The following is a 20,702-nucleotide window of genomic DNA, read 5'->3' as shown; positions in this document are numbered from 1 at the left end:
ACGTCATCGACCCTGGAGTACGGTACGTCACCGCACAACACCAGTGTAATACGGAGACGTGCCGCACCTACGTCATCGACTCCGGGGTACGGTACGTCACCGCACAACACCAGTGTAATAGACGTGTGGGACATACATCTGCTATGTCAGTGTAAGTGGTTGCCACACGCGCACATCTCCATTGCACGACTGTAATGTCTGGGTACGTTGCGCCACACACTCCCGCACTTCACCAGTGTAATACTGAGACGTGCCGCACCTACGTCATCGACCTCGGGGTACGGTATGTCACCGCACAACACCAGTGTAATACGGAGACGTGCCGCACCTACGTCATCGATCCCGGGGTACGGTGCGTCACCGCACAACATCAGTGTAATACGGAGACGTGCCGGACCTACGTCATCGACCCCGGGGTACGGTACGTCACCGCACAACACCAGTGTAATACGGAGAGGTGCCGCACCTACGTCATCGACCCCGGGGTACGGAACATCACCGCACGACACCAGTGTAATACGGAGACGTGCCGCACTACGTCATCGACCCCGGGGTACGGTACGTCACTGCACAACACCAGTGTAATACGGAGACATGCCGCACCTACGTCATCGACCCCGGGGTACGGTACGTCACCGCACAACACCAGTGTAATACTGAGACGTGCCGCACCTACGTCATCGACCTCGGGGTACGGAACGTCACCGCACAACACCAGTGTAATATGGAGACGTGCCGCACCTACGTCATCGACCCCGGAGTACGGTACGTCACCGCACAACACCAGTGTAATACGGAGACGTGCCGCACCTACGTCATCGACTCTGGGGTACGGTACGTCACCGCACAACACCAGTGTAATAGACGTGTGGGACATACATCTGCTATGTCAGTGTAAGTGGTGTGTAGAAAACACACCTAGCAGTGCCCATCATTACAGTGTGTGTGTGTGGCCAAGACCCCCACCACTGCCCACCAGTGCCCACCAGTGCCCAGCATCAGAGTGTGTGTGTGGCTAAGACCCCCACCAGTGCCCACCAGTGCCCAGCATCAGAGTGTGTGTGTGGCTAAGACCCCCACCAGTGCCCACCAGTGCCCACCAGTGCCCAGCATCAGAGTGTGTGTGTGTGGCTAAGATCCCCACCAGTGCCCAGCATCAGAGTGTGTGTGTGGCTAAGACCCCCACCAGTGCCCACCAGTGCCCAGCATCAGAGTGTGTGTGTGGCTAAGACCCCCCACCAGTGCCCACCAGTGCCCAGCATCAGAGTGTGTGTGTGTGGCTAAGACCCCCTCCAGTGCCCACCAGTGCCCAGCATCAGAGTGTGTGTGGCTAAGACCCCCACCACTGCCCACCAGTGCCCAGCATCAGAGTGTGTGTGTGGCTAAGACCCCCACCACTGCCCACCAGTGCCCAGCATCAGAGTGTGTGTGTGGCTAAGACCCCCACCACTGCCCACCAGTGCCCAGCATCAGAGTTTGTGTGTGGCTAAGACCCCCACCACTGCCCACCAGTGCCCAGCATCAGAGTGTGTGTGTGGCTAAGACCCCCACCACTGCCCACCAGTGCCCAGCATCAGAGTGTGTGTGTGTGGCTAAGACCCCCACCAGTGCCCACCAGTACCCAGCATCAGAGTGTGTGTGTGGCTAAGACCCCCACCAGTGCTCACCAGTGCCCAGCATCAGAGTGTGTGTGTGGCTAAGACCCCCACCAGTGCCCACCAGTGCCCAGCATCAGAGTGTGTGTGTGTGGCTAAGATCCCCACCAGTGCCCACCAGTGCCCAGCATCAGAGTGTGTGTGTGGCTAAGACCCCCACCAGTGCCCACCAGTGCCCAGCATCAGAGTGTGTTTGTGGCTAAGACCCCCACCAGTGCCCACCAGTGCCCAGCATCAGAGTGTGTGTGTGTGGCTAAGACCCCCACCAGTGCCCACCAGTGCCCAGCATCAGAGTGTGTGTGTGGCTAAGACCCCCACCACTGCCCACCAGTGCCCACCAGTGCCCAGCATCAGAGTGTGTGTGTGGCTAAGACCCCCACCAGTGCCCACCAGTGCCCAGCATCAGAGTGTGTGTGTGGCTAAGACCCCCACCAGTGCCCACCAGTGCCCAGCATCAGAGTGTGTGTGTGTGGCTAGGATCCCCACCAGTGCCCACCAGTGCCCAGCATCAGAGTGTGTGTGTGGCTAAGACCCCCACCAGTGCCCACCAGTGCCCAGCATCAGAGTGTGTGTGTGGCTAAGACCCCCACCAGTGCCCACCAGTGCCCACCAGTGCCCAGCATCAGAGTGTGTGTGTGTGGCTAAGACCCCCACCAGTGCCCAGCATCAGAGTGTGTGTGGCTAAGACCCCCACCACTGCCCACCAGTGCCCACCAGTGCCCAGCATCAGAGTGTGTGTGTGGCTAAGACCCCCACCACTGCCCACCAGTGCCCACCAGTGCCCAGCATCAGAGTGTGTGTGTGGCTAAGACCCCCACCACTGCCCACCAGTGCCCACCAGTGCCCAGCATCAGAGTGTGTGTGTGTGGCTAAGACCCCCACCACTGCCCACCAGTGCCCACCAGTGCCCAGCATCAGAGTGTGTGTGTGGCTAAGACCCCCTCACTGCCCACCAGTGCCCAGCATCAGAGAGTGTGTGTGTGGCTAAGACCCCCACCAGTGCCCACCAGTGCCCAGCATCAGAGTGTGTGTGTGGCTAAGACCCCCACCACTGCCCACCAGTGCCCACCAGTGCCCAGCATCAGAGTGTGTGTGTGGCTAAGACCCCCACCACTGCCCACCAGTGCACAGCATCAGAGTGTGTGTGGCTAAGACCCCCACCAGTGCTCACCAGTGCCCAGCATCAGAGTGTGTGTGTGGCTAAGACCCCCACCACTGCCCACCAGTGCCCAGCATCAGAGTGTGTGTGTGGCTAAGACCCCCACCAGTGCCCACCAGTGCCCAGCATCAGAGTGTGTGTGTGGCTGAGACCCCCACCACTGCCCACCAGTGCCCACCAGTGCCCAGCATCAGAGTGTGTGTGTGGCTAAGACCCCCACCACTGCCCACCAGTGCCCAGCATCAGAGTGTGTGTGTGGCTAAGACCCCCACCAGTGCCCAGCATCAGAGTGTGTGTGTGGCTAAGACCCCCACCACTGCCCACCAGTGCCCAGCATTAGAGTGTGTGTGTGGCTAAGACCCCCACCAGTGCCCAGCATCAGAGTGTGTGTGTGGCTAAGACCCCCACCACTGCCCACCAGTGCCCAGCATCAGAGTGTGTGTGTGGCTAAGACCCCCACCACTGCCCTCCAGTGCCCAGCATCAGAGTGTGTGTGTGGCTAAGACCCCCACCACTGCCCACCACTGCCCACCAGTGCCCAGCATCAGAGTGTGTGTGTGTGGCTAAGACCCCCACCACTGCCCACCAGTGCCCAGCCGTGAAATCAAAAACATACCAGTCTTAACCTCATTACCATCAGGAGATTGACAAATGTTAACATACCCAAATTTGAACATCACACCAGCTACCAGGCACACAGCAGTCACAGACATTATCACACAAACTAAAGTTCAGAAAATGAAATAAATAGCTTTATTCAGCTGGTACAAAATTGAAACGCAAATAAGAGTCCTTGCTCCTAAAAAGCCAATGGCCAGTCCAAAAAAGTCTGATCAACAGTTTGTGCCTCCATGGGTGTGCTCACACCCAAACTTGCCTGCTCATGGAGTTTAATCCGCAGTGGAAACTACGGGGGCACCATCTGTGGAATCCTCCGGCACCGCATGGACAGGAGAGGGAATGACAGGTGGGGTGGGTGCAGGTGTAGTGGATTCATCCACACTGGTTGGGGCATCGCCGAAAGTAGCTTCAAAAACCTGGCTGCACACCTCAGCCAGTGCGGAAAAACTACCACCTGAACCCAGGGACACATTGGGGATGGAGGTAGAGGGCTGTGAGTCTGTTCTCCTGGGTGTGTGGATGCGTGTTTGAGGTGTCTCCCCTCTCCCTGTGGGTGTGCCTACCTCCCCTTGAGATTGGGTGCGTGGCGCTTTGAGTTTTTTATGCTGTGTGGGTGTGCTGGGTGTGTCTGACCTGTGGCGTCTGCGTGTATGTTGTGTAGGTATGTGAGAGGCAGAGGTGGATGGGTCTGAAGGAGGGGGGGACAGATGCTGCTGGGTGTACAGAGCTGCCGTCAGTGTTGACTCTATGGCAGCCACACTCCGACGTAGATCAGACATGGCCGATGACATGCCCTCCATGAACGACACCAACTGTGTAATGAGTTGTGTATGTCCATGGAGGACAGTCAACATTGATGTCTGACCTACTGCAATCTGCCTGAGTAGGTCCACAGACTCAGCACTGAGGGCAGCAGGGGACACAGGGGCAGGGGCTGCGGTGCCGGGAACAAAGGAGACACGGGGTCTAGCACGGACCCTAGGGACACTAATGACTGGGAGGGTGGAGATGGTACTGGAGGAGGGGAGGCCAAACAAAGATGAAGAAGTGACCATTGCTGCATATTCCCCCTCCTCCTGAGAGTCCGACTCGGAGTTGTCTGCATGGTAGGATGTCTCAGTCACATGTCGTCCGGCCTGCAGACTCTCCTCACCCTCCGTGCCACTGCCTCCCTCTGACTCATTAAAGCAGGTGGCACTGTCGCTGGGTCCCTCTGCCTAGTCCGCGCCTGTGTCTCCTTCAGATTCTGATGATGATGCTGTTGGCAAGGAGAAGAAGAAAAACGTATCAGTCACCTGTGCACATCAGACATTTTAGCTACAAATCATTTGGGCACATTTCTAAACATGGCATGCATCATGAGTCACATGACACAGAACTCTGCACAATGCTAAGTCTAGTCTTTTCCAATTGTGAGAGACACAACGCTCAATGTATAGTAGGATACAAGCAACAGGCAAGGCAAAAACTTGTATGAGAGACACAATGATGATCCACTGCCTGACAACAGGATAGCTGATGATGCATCACAGCTCATTTACCCACCTGCCACCCAATCCCTGACCTGGTCATGTTTGATTTGCTTTGACCTTGTGCCACATGGGAAAAGTCCTGCCTGAACTGACATGTGATGCCATCCTGGGACCTGATCAAGGCGTGCCAACACCTCACACTGGCATCACAGCTGTCGACACCCAAAGCCACATTGTGTGGCTGACCATCAATATTATTTACAAACAACATGCTACTTATTTTGAGAATATGCACACACGCACTGACCAGTGTGAGTATGCATAAGGCCAAAAATTAGCACATGTACATTGTGCACCTGTGGCTAACACATGACAATTAGAAACTGTACCATGGACAAAGGCCACTGGGGCTGACTCGTGCATAAAACACATGTTGATACTCAAGATCATTGACAAAATATGAAGAAGGGCAGACACAGTGCACATGTGGTGCTACATGTAAGGTAACAACAGGTGTCACAGACCCCCCTCCAACATGATGATGTGCAAAGGAAGATGCATACTGAGACATTGCACCATAGGAGTACATGTAAAAAACAATCATCAGCCAAAGTGCAGGTCAAATGTTTAGTAGGGCAAGGCATGTAAAGAAGCAGCTGCTGAAACTGGGACATTCTAATGACAATGCATAAAGTGCCTGTCTGACCACACCACTCAAACTATGGGAGTGTTACCATGCCTTGAAGCAGTGCAGGGAGCATGTGACACACATGACAACAAACAGACATGTACCTACCCCCTACTTGCTGCTGTCCCTCCTGCAACTGCCTATGGAGGTCTGGGAACACCACTTCCAGGACCCGGAGCATGTAGGGGGTGAGGTGGCGGGTGCCGCCATGTCGGCGTGGAGTTTCCAGCTTCAGCTGTACTCTGGCGATGTGGCGGGTCCAGCACCGGATGTCCTGCCACCTCTTCTTGATGTTCCTGAGCCTCCTGCGAGGCCCCCCCCTCACTCCTGACAGCCCTGGCGATGTCCAGCCAGATTTCACCCTTCTCATAGGTAGATACCTGTCACAAATGTAAAGTAAAATAACATCAGTACACCTGGTCCATGTTCCAAACACACACATATGTGCACAAAATACTTGATGACAACAGGGCATCGTATGCTCCACACATTTGCATCATTGAGCAGGAGTATGTGGCCTGTGAGCAAACACTACTGCATTACATCCCATTGAAAGGCTACAGATGACATGAGGGGTGTAAAACACTCTTCGAGCATGGCACTCCCAGAGCAATATATGCTACATCTGGCTGCACTGCAGCACGTGACATGCTGTCACACATCCCACTACAACAAAGAACTCTATTGAAACAACACTGTACACCCTGGCACTCATTCCCAACAACATAGCATCTATCCACTATATATACACAGTGGCTATAATGTCACACACACAACAGGTGCACACTCCAAGGTATTGCACACATCACTCACGTGATCCTCTGGTCTCCCATACAGCTTGCTGTAGTTAGGCAGGAGGGCATCCAGCAGGGCCTGGTTCTCACCATCAGTGAATGCAGGTGCCCTCTCCATGCTCAGCTAATCAGGGTCCAGAGGATTCAGAGACAGAAGCTGTGGTTACTACACCAATGTTGTGCAGGCAAGTGCCCTCCCACAGCCACATGCTGCCTTATATCTGTGCTGCAGAGGGTCTGTGAGTCCAAGGAGTAGTGTGTGATAGGCCACCATAGTTAGCATCCTATGTTCCATCCAATCACATCACACATAAGGCCATGACACACATATGCATGGTTTGAAAACTGAGCCAGAGCTGAACAACAACTTTTGCAACATTGTAAAATTTTGACCAACTGAATTTTCTAGAACACCTGTAGGAGGCTCAAAACTCTCTGTATCCATGACAACCTGGTTGCATTTTGAACATTCCACTGTTCCCCTAGATGTTCCCTATGTATTTTTTTGAATACACACACAAGTACGGTGCCATTGCCCTTTGCTAAAGCAACACATTCAATGGTGTAACGAGGTGTAGACACGCACGTCCCATTGGGGTACGCTCGCATATGGCAGAAATGCAATGGGGAAACGAAGCGTACACACGCACGTACCATTGGAGTACGCTGTGCTCGCGTATGGCTGAAATGCTATGGGGAAACGAGGCGTACACACGCACGGACCATTGGGGTACGCTGTGCTCGCGTATGGCTGAAATGCAATGGGGAAACGAGGCGTACACACGCACGTACCATTGGGGTACGATGTGCTCGCGTATGGCTGAAATGCAATGGGGAAACGAGGCGTACACACGCACGTACCATTGGGGTACGCTGTGCTCGCGTATGGCTGAAATGCTATGGGGAAACGAGGCGTACACCCGTACGGACCATTGGGGTATGCTGTGCTTGCGTATGGCTGAAATGCAATGGGGAAACGAGGCGTACACACGCACGTACCATTGGGGTACGCTGTGCTCGCGTATGGCTGAAATGCAATGGGGAAACGAGGCGTACACACGGACGTACCATTGGGGTACGCTGTACTCGTGTATGGCTGAAATGCAATGGGGAAACAAGGCGTACACACGCACGTACCATTGGGGTACGCTGTGCTCGCGTATGGCTGAAATGCAATGGGGAAACGAGGCGTACACACACACGTACCATTGGGGTATGCTGTGCTCGCGTATGGCTGAAATGCAATGGGGAAACGAGGCGTACACACGCACGTACCATTGGGGTACGCTGTGCTCGCATATGGCTGAAATGCAATGGGGAAACGAGGCGTACACACGCACGTACCATTCGGGTAGAGTCCGTCAGACATGCTCAAGTGAATGATTGTGTAGGCTGCGTTCCTGACCTCCTTCATGTCACCATTGGGAGAGGGACTCCAGGAAATCACATTGCAGGGATGTCGTCTACACTCATGTTGAGGATGTGGATGCATACATCAGCATGGCATCCTTACATCAGCATGCCCCAGGTGTGGCAGACATTGAAGAAGCACAGGGACTGTGACCTTGTGCCTCAGTTGATGTGTGAAGAGCTGCTGAGACATGTCATGAATCATTTAGCACATGTTTATCACATACATACAACACTTCGCACCGGAGTTACGACTGCAACATATTGTGATGCACATCAACACTGGAATGGCACACCATACAATCCCGGGAACTGTCACATGATGACAGCAACATGCCCACTGTCACAGAGGTCTAATAGACGCACAGCATGACCCTGTGTGACCACGTCATGTGTGTGCCATATGCGACATTGTGCATGCTGTTTGCATATGAAATGAACAGGTCAGTATCATATTCCTCACCTTAGAATATCCCCAAGTGTCATCATGGATATGGCAATTTCCGCTTATCAGTACACTTGTGTGTCGTTAGGCATCTCCTGCGGCTCTGCGTGTGTCGTAGGCATTGTGTGTGCCGTGGTGACGTTGTCTGAGTACTCATACGTCACCTCTGCCTGCTCACGTCAGGTCCTCTTTTTTCACAACACCAGCGCTGTTCCCGTATAAGTGTAACCTTACTCATTTCCCCCCCCCAAATCATAGTTACATCACTTCTGACCATTTCACTAGGATTGTCTGACTCAGGACGGTGCCAATAGGGATGTCCGTTTCTAAGCCTGTGAGGATTGCGACCAACTCATGTCGGTGACTGACCCGCACCGTCGGTGTCTCCACTGTTTTCACTTGAAGCACGACAACAAGAGCTGCTCCGACTGCCGGGACCTGACATATGAAGCCAGGTGTGAGTGGTCCCACAAGCCGCTCAGACTCCAGCATCTGTCCCTGCACCGCAATAGCTCATGGTCTGGACGTAGGACGAGTGCCTGGGTGTGAGGGTTTAGACATCTGAGCCCCTGGATTTGACATCAGTCCTCCAGGGCTAAGTCGTCAGGTAACCCCAAAAAGTCAATTAGACGTCATCGCACTTCAAAATCACCACAATGCACGTGCAATGCTGCATGGGATATGGCTGACAACGCCCACGCGGCTCCGTCAGATTAGCAGCCGTCGTAGCCTGCACCACGACCTCCCGTCCCTGCCCTGCATGCGACGCAGGAGGAGACAGTGTGCTTCCTCATGGCCATGATGTCCCTCACTCCCCCAACGGCCTACTTGGCGGCCTCTGGCCCAGCGGACCCGTCTGGGGGCACTAGCGGGTCTGTTGCTTTGCCCCTGATGCCGTCACTCGCTTTGACCCTGGCGCAGGCGGCGCATTCGTCCCGGACCCGCTGGGACAGACAGGATCTGATTGGTGATCCTGGTCCTCGCTGGTTCACCTCACAACCTCTTCGTCAACAGTCCCCCAGGTGTCATCCTTGGCGCCGTCCTCGGGTGGTGCTGTCCCCGATACCACACACTATGCGGCTCTGTCATGGGAATTGCACGTCATAACACCACTTTTAATGCTACATGGTGAGTTGAACTTAAACTAGCCGGGCACAGCTTATGACAACCCTGATTATCAGGGAATGGGTGATAAGAAGTATTGGGAGGGTAATGAGGACCAACTGACACATGAGTTTCAGTCCCAAGACGACAGGACAGGTGGACTGGGGGATGCGAGTTGTCTGGACACCTCGCCAGACACTGGTGATGTCTCTACTCCAAACATGTCTTTGGATGAGCGGGCAACGTACAGTGTTGTGTTTACGTGGGCGGCCGGAGCCTTGCTCCTTCATCTCCCCATTGCGGCCGTGAGGACCAACCTCCTCACTGAGGTCCTTAAACTGCAGTCACGCTCCACTGAGCCTCTGCAGCCGTTTCTCGAGGAATTTACTGTATCTATATTGGCCAGCATGTACAGGCACGCTGCAGGTTTGGCTGTTAGATACACATTGCCAGACGCCCACACCCCTCCCCGGACAAACCATGTTTCCTGTCCTCCCACCCCACCCCACCCCAGAGAGCATGGGCATCCAGGCATCCAAATCACAGACCACATTCCCGTTTGCTCCGCTGGACAGGGTATCCAAGAGGTATGAGCAGTACGGAAAGATGTTATCATCCTCCCTGAGTCTGTGACCGAGGTCTTCCAAGATCACATGCCTCTTTGTCCGCTACACACACTCTCTGTGGGACACGGTTGTGGAACTGCTGGCAGAGTGTGCGTTGTAGGTACAGGCAATACTTGGTCAAGACCTTGTCGGATGCCAATCAGTGACACGGTATTTGATCCGGTGTGTGCTGGATAGCACCGACTCACTGGCCAGATCGATGGCATCCACGGAGGCTATTTTGACAAAAGACTGGTATGTATTCAAAGTCAGGAATATGCAACTAACTACTGTTCCTTACCGATAATTAGTTACAAAAGGTAAGTAACTAGTTCATACTGTTCAGTACATCTGCTGTAGGAGCATCTATGTTGGGTCCTTGCCGTCATGACAGGGTTTCTGATGTACGCACACCATGCCACTTGTGCTAATGAACTGCTCATATGTGTGATGGCATCACAGACCATTTGTCACATATCAAACATTTATGCTGTATGATGATGTTCATGTAATAGTTTGGGAAATGTCACACCGCAATAGGAATAATTCAGAACTGTGCACATGATGGCACATGTGATGTGTGTGTGTGTATTGCTGTCAGATGTCTGGATGTGCAGACAACCTCCTAATGCCATTCACATGACGTGTGTCACTGACATGATACATTGTCATGCTCACTCAGACCTTTCCATCAGATCATTTGTATGCATGTCATATCCATTCCACAGACCACAGGTCTTTAACTTTTCACGGAGGAGTGGCTGGCAGCTGGCACATGTTTCCTCAGTGTGTATCCCCCGCCACACTCAAATTTGTCTATATTTGTTGAAGCAGTATTGTTTGTGCCATGTACATTGTTATTTCCTTAGTCAGACAGTTTAACACATTTCCTATTACATTTGTTTTGCAGGGCACCCCCTCTGGAAAGGCCGTTGCCAGACTTGGAAGCCATGAGGGAACGTAATTGTATCCGGCGTTACCGCTTTACCAGACAGTTGATCAAGGACCTGACGGACAGGCTGGAGGCTCACCTGCCACCACGACACAGGTATCCAACTGCGCTGACACCCAAGATAAAGGTGATGGCAGCCCTACATTTCTTTGCCACAGGTACGTTCCAATTTACCATAGCTGATGTGGGTGGGATGTCTCAGACAATGTTAAGCCGTGTATTGACAGATGTATTGTCAGCTATGTTGCTCCACCTTGATGAATTCATTACATTCCCTACTCCAGAACAGTTGACAGATGTCAAGGGGGAATTCTATGCCCTGGAACGCATGCCATATGTAATTGGTGCAATTGATGGTACACATGTTACTCTGGTCCCACCACAGGCTCAGGAGCAAGCGTATCGCAACAGGAAACACTACCACTCGATAAATGCCCTGGTGGTGTGTCTTGCCAACATGATGATCTCACATGTTTCTGCACGTTTTCCAGGATCGTGCCACGATGCTCTCATCATGAGGCGTAGCAGGGTACCACAGATGATGCTGCAGCTGCACAACCACCGGGCATGTCTTGTTGGTGAGTACACTCTGTCAGCTACGTATGTCAGTATGTCACAACTTCATGAACTGCATCATATTACACACTCATTTCCATTATGCCAATTTGCAGGAGACGCTGGATATCCAAACATGCCGTGGCTAATGACTCCGCTACGCACCACCAGGACAGCTGCAGACCAGCGGTACAACAATGCTCATGGGAAGACCAGGCGGGTGATCGAGCGAACATTCGGACTCCTGAAGAGCCGGTTCAGATGCCTGGACAAGACAGGCGGAGCCCTCCAATACAGCCCACGTAAGGTGTGTGACATCTTCACCGTGTGCTGCATGCTACACAACATGGCAGTGGAGAAGGCCGTGCCACTCTACCTTGATCCTGATGAGCTGGAACATCCGCCCATTGAGGATGAAGGCCTTGGCCAGGATGCCAGTGACGAGGAGGATGAAGATGATATCCGGAGTCACCTCATCCGCAACTTCTTTTCATAATGGTGAGTCATAGCTGTTTTTTTGTAATACATGTACTATGGAGTTGCATGGGTAGCATGCTGTGTATGCAACAGACTGTATGCAAAGTCACTTGGATGTTTGTTGTGCAGTGTCACACAGTGCAGATGTAATGCAACACACATTCGTGCTATGTCTGTACTTGTAATGTACAGGTGTACTACAACATCAGGTTATTCAACAGGACAATGTCAGATTGACATTAGACTGAACTTGACCCCTTGTGTGCCTCTCATCCACAGCTTGCCCTGCCTGTTGTCCGTTGGGGTCATCGTGGTCAGCCTGCTATTGCTCATCATGATTGCAACATCAGCCGAATCAACGGAGCATGCATGGACATGTGGAGAAGTCAATTTGGGTAAGGACTCATATGAGGCTGTTTAGCGTTGGTATGGTTTGAAATGTGTGGTACATGTTCTTGCGCATGTTGTGAGACCATGCATACATGCAACAACATAATGTTACTTATTACATGTATGCCCACTCCCATGACAGGATAGTCACCCCATCTGACAGTCATCTGTTGTAGTTGTAGACTCGGTGAATGCATCAATGTGTGTAGACATAGACACTGCAACATTGCATATAACATGGTTTGACATTGTGTCAGAGGTCACAACCACGGACTCTGTGGGGGATTGCAGCCTCACTGTGTGCATTAGAATGTGTCTGGTTCCTCACCTCCACCTTGTGGTCCAGTCCAGTTAGATTACCATCAAACCATGTCGTGTAGGTGTGGGCCAGTGTATGTTCCACATGTTAAGACAACTGTCCTGTGAATCTGTTTACATGGATGCATTGGCCCTTGTTGCAGTATGTCATGTCACTGTCATGTCGTTACCTCAGTGCAGGTTGCGAATACTGCTACGCCAGCCTTCACAGTGAGTAGCAGTTAGGTTTACATTCACATGATGCCATGTATGTTTAGCATGAGACATGACAATGTTGGGATGATGCATATGTGAATTATTGTGTTGCACCAGTGGAGTGCGGTCATTCACATGATTCTCTTGTCCCGTGCAGCATTTCTGTGCAATGGTAGGGTATCATCATGTGGCTAGGATCAACATCACTTGCAGTTGAGTTTACTTCAACCTGCTTATCATGTTTAGCATAGTAATGCAAAGTTGATAGATCAAAAGACTGGCTACAGAGTGCCTTCATTGCATGTAGGTCATTAGCTTCCTCATCATATGTGATTCTTACAGCTGTTGTGGGTGATGTAAAGTTTGCCTACATGGCCCTTATGGCTACACATAATCAAATATAGATATTACACTTTGCGCAAGTAGCATAGCCATATGTTTATATTTGTTTGTAGGGTCCACATCATCTGAGCCAGTGAATTAGTTTTAATCCACATAGATCTCATTGCATGGTAGCTGACTTGTGAGCGTTACACAAGACTCAAATGGATGACAGACTGTCCTAGGTTTTCTGTGTCCGTGTCATAGCATTGGATCTCATGTGATAGCATGATGACTAATCTCTAATTGGCTACAGTCGTTACACTTCACAGGTGTGACTGGTAAAGTGTATCTAAATAGGTATTTGTTGTTTCATTGACATGAGAATGTACTCCTAATGGTTATTTGCCTCTGTTTCAGGTCTCCCTCCCTGCAGTTCCCATCCTCTCCTTCCCTCGCCTGATCACCCTTTTGTGTCTGTAATTTGTACTCAGACCAAGGGGCTATTTGGAGGTGGAACCCTTTGAGCATCACACCACTCTGATGAAGAAATGTACGACCAGTCCCTGACAGGCATGTAGCTAATGGTACAGCTGCATTACAGGTGACACCATTAATGGTCTTATTTGGACTTCTTACCAATGGCAGTGCCCATGTATGTTTGATAATGCTCCATGGGCTCACAAGGTAAATCATCATGTTGTGCATGACGTGTGATTTCAACTGAATATTGTGCCGCCTTGATGTCAACGCACATGTCCTTCTAATGTGCATGTATACTAAATGGCATGGAGTAAGCTTATGCTTGTTATGTGTTTACGTGTACAGTGACTACATGCATGGGGTTGGAGAAGGCTAAAATACTATGTTGTGTGTGAGGTAGATAGCTGTGTAGCTGCTGTTTAGCTTGGAACACAGTAGCTGTAGTGTACACCTGCTGACGCTGTGTGTCCTGTGCCCCACTTGTCCGTAAGGGGCCTTATCCAGTGACTGTGATCTGTGGTGATTACTGTGCCATTTTATTTGCAGCGACCCTGAGTGAGGCAGACACTCCTGCCTTCACATACACATGTCACTTTGTGGCTTGCCAATGCCCTTGTGGTATGTGCTTGTTTTGCAAGTTGTCACACCCCTCCTGCCGTCATGTCTTCACTCATTCCTGCTGCTGCATACACAGCCACAATGCAGCGCACACTATCCAGGAACACACACAACTACAGGATAACCCTCATTCCATCCATTTGTTGAGCATGCTCCAGCCACCCTACACACAGACAACACCAGACAATCATCCTCCTGGTATCACGATGCCTCACACTCAGCCATTACAGCTTCTATGCCTGTGTGTGCAACACATACTAGTACGACTATGCAGATTCACATGACATTGGGTCTACGTACCACCAGGTCATGTGCCTTGTACAGCACACACACACCTTCCATGGGCACAATATTGTACAGTGTTACAATGTCAACACCACATCTTCAAAAATCTGCTTGCTTACAGTCACGTGGCAGTACACGACCTGGTCACACCACTTCAACATAGAAGTCACAGTCAGTCAAGTAGCCACAGGGGACACACACTATGACCACGTCTCTTGGGTGTGGTGTGAATTGCCTGTTCTGGTGTAGAGATTTGTCACACGTGGGTAGTTGTTCTCTATGCGTTGCACCCATCACAGGAGTGTAGTACTTGTAGCTCCATAGGGGGAGGTCACCTAATCAGGTGTGCTTGTGTAGAGTGCTGCAGCCCATTGCCCACAGTCTGTCCTGCCACGCTTGTCCTGTGCGCCATTCATCTCATCCACAGTACTGCATCATGCTGATGATAGTTCACATACCTGAGGACACAGATGTAGGTACTCCCTACGTGGACAACCTGTTTGGTCACACTGATCTGTACACCTCTAAGTGACTCCCCTGGACCTGGCTGTTATAGCAGTTTTGTGATCCAAACCCCCCTCCAGCATTTACTATCCCACACAGGTGTGTCTATCCATCCATGTATCTAGTTGTTAGGAATTTGTGAACGATGTGTGTCCTCAGCCAGATTCTGATCCAAGCGTGTGGATGGCTGCAGTTTGTTGGATACCCTTGCATTTCATACATTTGCACACACATCATTTTATGCTGTGGGTAAAAGATAACTCACCAAATGCGTAAGATGTTTAGAATATTTATTGGGTGATCTTGTGCAGGAAACGTGAATAGGTGCTGTACAGAAAGGGGTGGAATCCAAAGTTCACTGCTGGAGATGAGATGCCTTACAGTTTCAGTCAACAGAGTCCAGGCCACAGTGCTTGGCATCATTGGGCAGACTGTGACCAGCTAGCCCATGTGGGAGAGTCTCATAGGTGATGCTGTTGCACCCAAGGGCAATATGCCAGGTCCAGTGTCCTGGGAGTTGTGCATGGCCCACTGCCCCTCAACGTCTTAGCCGTGGACGACCCACCTTCCTTGGGGGACCCTCACGTGCAGGCATGGACGATGCATGGGACGCTACGTCAGACAGTTCCTCCTCCTCCTCCTCCCTCCCTGTGGCTGGTGTTGCACTTTGCCGTGATGTTGCTGGCCTTGTGACACAGGGAGGGTGCTGCATGTTGGCAGCTATCTGACGTAGCGATTGGCTCATTTCCCGATGCACCATCAAGAGCTGAGCCAGACTTTCCTCCACCCGTCCATAATGTAGGTCTTGCCTGGCTATTTGCTCTGTCTGCTGCTGTTTCACCTGGTTGAGGGCCTCCGCAAGCTGGCTTACCTCCCTGGTGTCCCGCCGGTATGCCTCCAGGATGGTAGCGAGTTCAGGCATACCAGGACCTGCAGCTGACTGGCCAGAATCTCGCCTACGCCTTGCGCCACTCCCACCACCCTGACCCACACGAGCACAGCCTGCGCTTGTGGGCACATCCGATCGACGGGCCCCCCGAGTGCTGGCAGGGTGGAGGTTGTCTGCAACCTCAGGGGCGCCCGACAAAGGGTGTCCCTCATTTTCAGACAGGCTCTCTGGTGGATCATGGGCAGGGCTCTGACCTGTCTGCTGGGATGTGGTGGGAATGGGTCCGGTGGTTGGCTGAGATGTAGCTGGTACAGTTGCTGCAGGGGTTTGGGATCCAGAGGAGCCAGGTTGGTTGGGGTCATCCACAGTGCGTTGAGTGGCGTCGCTGTCGGTGGGGTCTGGGTCCTGCTGAGCCTGGGACTGGGATCCTTCTCCCCCCTGGTTGGGGGGGGGGCTCCACACGTTGCCCTGTGTGTGGGAGAGACAGACACTGTAAACGCACTATCACGTGACATCTTAATTAGTTATCCATTATCACCATCACAGTTCCACAAGCTTTACATTGTTGTCATTGTTCAGTTGTGTATGTAGTGGTAGTAAATTGACATGTACTCTGGGGTATTTTCCTGCTTCCATTCTCTTGACAATGACTGACACAGCCATTGCTGTGTCTTGTCCTGCCGGCACAACACATGTAAAGCTGTGCTCAGGTTCACGCAACATCCAGGATACGGTGTTAATCCTTATGTCGGCGTCAAGCATGCACAGAGTTTAGATGCAGCATGTTCATGTAAGAGACAGAGCATTATTTATTTAGCAAAAATCTTCTACTTTGGATGGGTGTTTCTGTTCCGTGATGGCCAACCAATGGCAACGCCCCAGCACCTGTACACCCAGTTCTAGATCATGGCTTTAGAACGTGGCACTTCTCCAAGACGCATCACCTTGTCAATACCCATGTCCATGTTGGTACTTAAGTGCATACACAACGTTCATGAGATGGGGCACGTGCATTGTGTGAGAGGCACAATGGACTGGAGCCTCTGCAATGTGCATGTAAAAGTTATATGCGTATTCATATGAGTGAGTGTTTAGTTGTGGTACATGACAATTGGGACAGTGTTGCACTTCATTGCCTGTCCCCAGGGGATGAGTTTCTGTAAGGGGTGTGTACAACAGGCCATGCTAGTACTTTGCGTGTGATTTGCAAGCGTCCATTGTTCATGATTTGGCCGTCCCCTCATGTAGCATGCTGGCATATTTGTGGTTGTGTGTTCCTGCACAGGATGTGCGACCTTGTCCTGGTGTTTGTGTTTGCAGTGATCACAGGAGGGACTTGTGCTGCCTACACCTGTGCCCATTGTGTACTACAGAGCTTTCCAAAATGTGTGTCCTTACACAGTACAGTATCATCTGCAAATGGTGGGTGTGTTGCATGCACTTAGTAGATGACTGCTGATAATTAGGAGACATCCCTATACATTCTGCTCTATGGTGTTTGTAAGGCCTGTACAGTGCTTGGGTGCAACTGTGTGTGTGCCCAGGGAGCTGGGGTGAGGTGACAGAGGGAGGAACACTGAGGGATGGATACAGAGGGGAGGGAGGGAGGGAGGGAGACAGAGGGAGGGATGGAGGGAGTCAGAGGGAGGGAGACAGAGGGAGGGAGGGAGACAGAGGGAGGGATGGAGGGAGTCAGAGGGAGGGAGGGAGACAGAGGGAGGGATGGAGGGAGTCAGAGGGAGGGAGGGAGACAGAGGGAGGGAGGGAGGGAGTCAGAGGGAGGGAGACAGAGGGAGAGGGAGACAGGGATAGAGGGAGTCAGAGGGAGGGAGGGAGACAGAGGGAGGGATGGAGGGAGTCAAAGGGAGGGAGGGAGACAGAGGGAGGGAGGGAGGGAGTCAGAGGGAGGGAGACAGAGGGAGAGGGAGACAGGGATAGAGGATGTCAGATGGAGGGAGACAGAGGGAGGGATGGAGGGAGTCAGAGGGAGGGAGGGAGACAGAGGGAGGGATGGAGGGAGTAAGAGGGAGGGAGGGAGACAGAGGGAGGGATGGAGGGAGTCAGAGGGAGGGAGACAGAGGGAGGGATGGAGGGAGTCAGAGGGAGGGAGTCAGAGGGAGGGAGACAGAGGGAGAGGGAGACAGGGATAGAGGGAGTCAGAGGGAGGGAGGGAGACAGAGGGAGGGATGGAGGGAGTCAGAGGGAGGGAGGGAGACAGAGGGAGGGATGGAGGGAGTCAGAGGGAGGGAGGGAGATAGAGGGAGGGATGGAGGGAGTCAGAGGGAGGGAGACAGAGGGAGAGGGAGACAGGGATAGAGGGAGTCAGAGGGAGGGAGGGAGACAGAGGGAGGGATGGAGGGAGTCAGAGGGAGGGAGGGAGACAGAGGGAGGGATGGAGGGAGTCAGAGGGAGGGAGACAGAGGGAGAGGGGGACAGGGATAGAGGGAGTCAGAGGGAGGGATGGAGGGAGTCAGAGGGAGGGAGGGAGACAGAGGGAGGGATGGAGGGAGTCAGAGGGAGGGAGGGAGACAGAGGGAGGGATGGAGGGAGTCAGAGGGAGGGAGGCAGAGGGAGAGGGAGACAGGGATAGAGGGAGTCAGAGGGAGGGAGGGAGACAGAGGGAGGGAGGGAGGGAGTCAGGGGGAGGGAGACAGAGGGAGAGGGAGACAGGGATAGAGGGAGTCAGAGGGAGGGAGGGAGACAGAGGGAGGGATGGAGGGAGTCAGAGGGAGGGAGGGAGACAGAGGGAGGGTTGGAGGGAGTTAGAGGGAGATAGACAGAGGGAGGGATGGAGGGAGTCAGAGGGAGGGAGGGAGACAGAGGGAGGGAGGGAGGGAGTCAGAGGGAGAGAGACAGAGGGAGGGATGGAGGGAGTCAGAGGGAGGGAGGGAGACAGAGGGAGGGAGGGAGGGAGTCAGAGGGAGGGAGGGAGAGGGAGACAGGGATAGAGGGAGTCAGAGGGAGGGAGGGAGACAGAGGGAGGGATGGAGGGAGTCAGAGGGAGGGAGGGAGACAGAGGGAGGGATGGAGGGAGTCAGAGGGAGGGAGGGCAACAGAGGGAGGTAGGGAGACAGAGGGAGGGAGGGAGACAGAGGGAGGGAGGGAGACAGAGGGAGGGAGGGAGGGAGGGAGGGAGTCAGAGGGAGGGAGTGAGAGGGAGGGAGGGAGTCAGAGGGAGGGAGGGAGTCAGAGGGAGGGAGGGAGGGAGTCAGAGGGAGGGAGGGCAACAGAGGGAGGGAGGGAGACAGACAGGGATGGAGACAGGTTGTTTGTGCTCGGTCGCTTGCTACACTGCCTTACTGTATCAAAAAAGGATGCATCTCTGGAAGGTGTGTCAGCAACATGAAATAGTTTAGAAGCTGTGGTCTACTATCTTGTGTGATATTTCCCTATCCCTGTGCATTGGGCATGGTGCTTGGGTGAGGCCCTGGGACATATGGGATGAGAGCAGCCTCCTACCCTCCACCTTTCACCCTTTGTGTCTCCCCCTTGCAACAAACCACATTTTGTTGTGTCCTGCTGGGACTCATGGCCCCCCACCCCATGCTGCTGGGCACTGTTGTAAGTCCACCCATGTAACATGTTTTTTTTGTACACTCACCAGACTCAACGGCTCCTTCTATTCCATGTACTCCCACCGGTGGCAGCAGGGCCATGACTTTCTCCTCCCAGGGATGGTATACAGGAGGTCTGCGGGGACCACCACCTCCAGTGTAGTGTGCAGAGGCGTAGTCCTGGTCCATCTTCTTCTTGACCATCCTCCGCAGATCATACCACCTGGACTGGCATTCCCCCCTGGTGCGCCTGATGGGTGCAACAGCATTGACCCGGTCTACAATCCTCTCCCTTGTTGGGGGGGTGTGCGTGTCATACCTGTGCGTGCGATCGACTTGTACGGGCCGTTGGCGTGTGGGGGGGTTCGCGTGTGCTTGTTGGGGGGGTGTGCGTGTCGTACTTGTGCGTGCGATCGAGTGGAACGGGCCGTTGGCATGTGGGGGAGTTCGCGTGGGCTTGTTGGGGGGGTGCGTGTCGTACTTGTGCGTGCGATTGGCTTGTACGGGCCGTTGGCGGGTGGGGGGTTCGCGTGGGCTTGTTGGGGGGGGTGCGTGTCGTACTTGTGCATGCGAGCGAGTGGAACGGGCCATTGGCGGGTGGGGGGGTTCGCGTGGGCTTGTTGGGGGGGTGTGTGTGTCGTACTTGTGCGTGCGATCGAGTGGAATGGGCCGTTGGCGGGTGGGGGGGTTCGCGTGGGCTTGTTGGGGGTGTGCGTGTCGTACTTGTGCGTGCGATTGACTTGTACGGGCCGTTGGTGGGTGGGGGGGTTCGCGTGGGCTTGTTGGGGGGGGTGTGCGTGTCGTACTTGTGCATGCGATTGACTTGTACGGGCCGTTGGCGGGTGTGGGGGTTCGCGTGGGCTTGTTGGGGGTGTGTGCGTGTCGTACTTGTGCATGCGATCGAGTGGAACGGGCCGTTGGCGTGTGGGGGGGTTCGCGTGTGCTTGTTGGGGGGGTGTGCGTGTCATACTTGTGCGTGCGATTGACTTGTATGGGCCGTTGGCGGGTGGGGGGGTTCGCGTGGGCTTGTTGGGGGGGTGTGCGTGTCGTACTTGTGCGTGCAATCGAGTGGAATGGGCCGTTGGCGGGTGGGGGGGTTTGCGTGGGCTTGTTGGGGGGTGTGCGTGTCGTACTTGTGCGTGCGATTGACTTGTACGGGCTGTTGGCGGGTGGGGGGGTTCGCGTGGGCTTGTTGGGGGGTGTGCGTG

The sequence above is a fragment of the Lissotriton helveticus genome, chromosome 12 (assembly GCF_964261635.1).
Source record: "Lissotriton helveticus chromosome 12, aLisHel1.1, whole genome shotgun sequence".
Classification (NCBI taxonomy): domain Eukaryota; kingdom Metazoa; phylum Chordata; class Amphibia; order Caudata; family Salamandridae; genus Lissotriton; species Lissotriton helveticus.
This window is presented reverse-complemented; position numbering follows the sequence as displayed.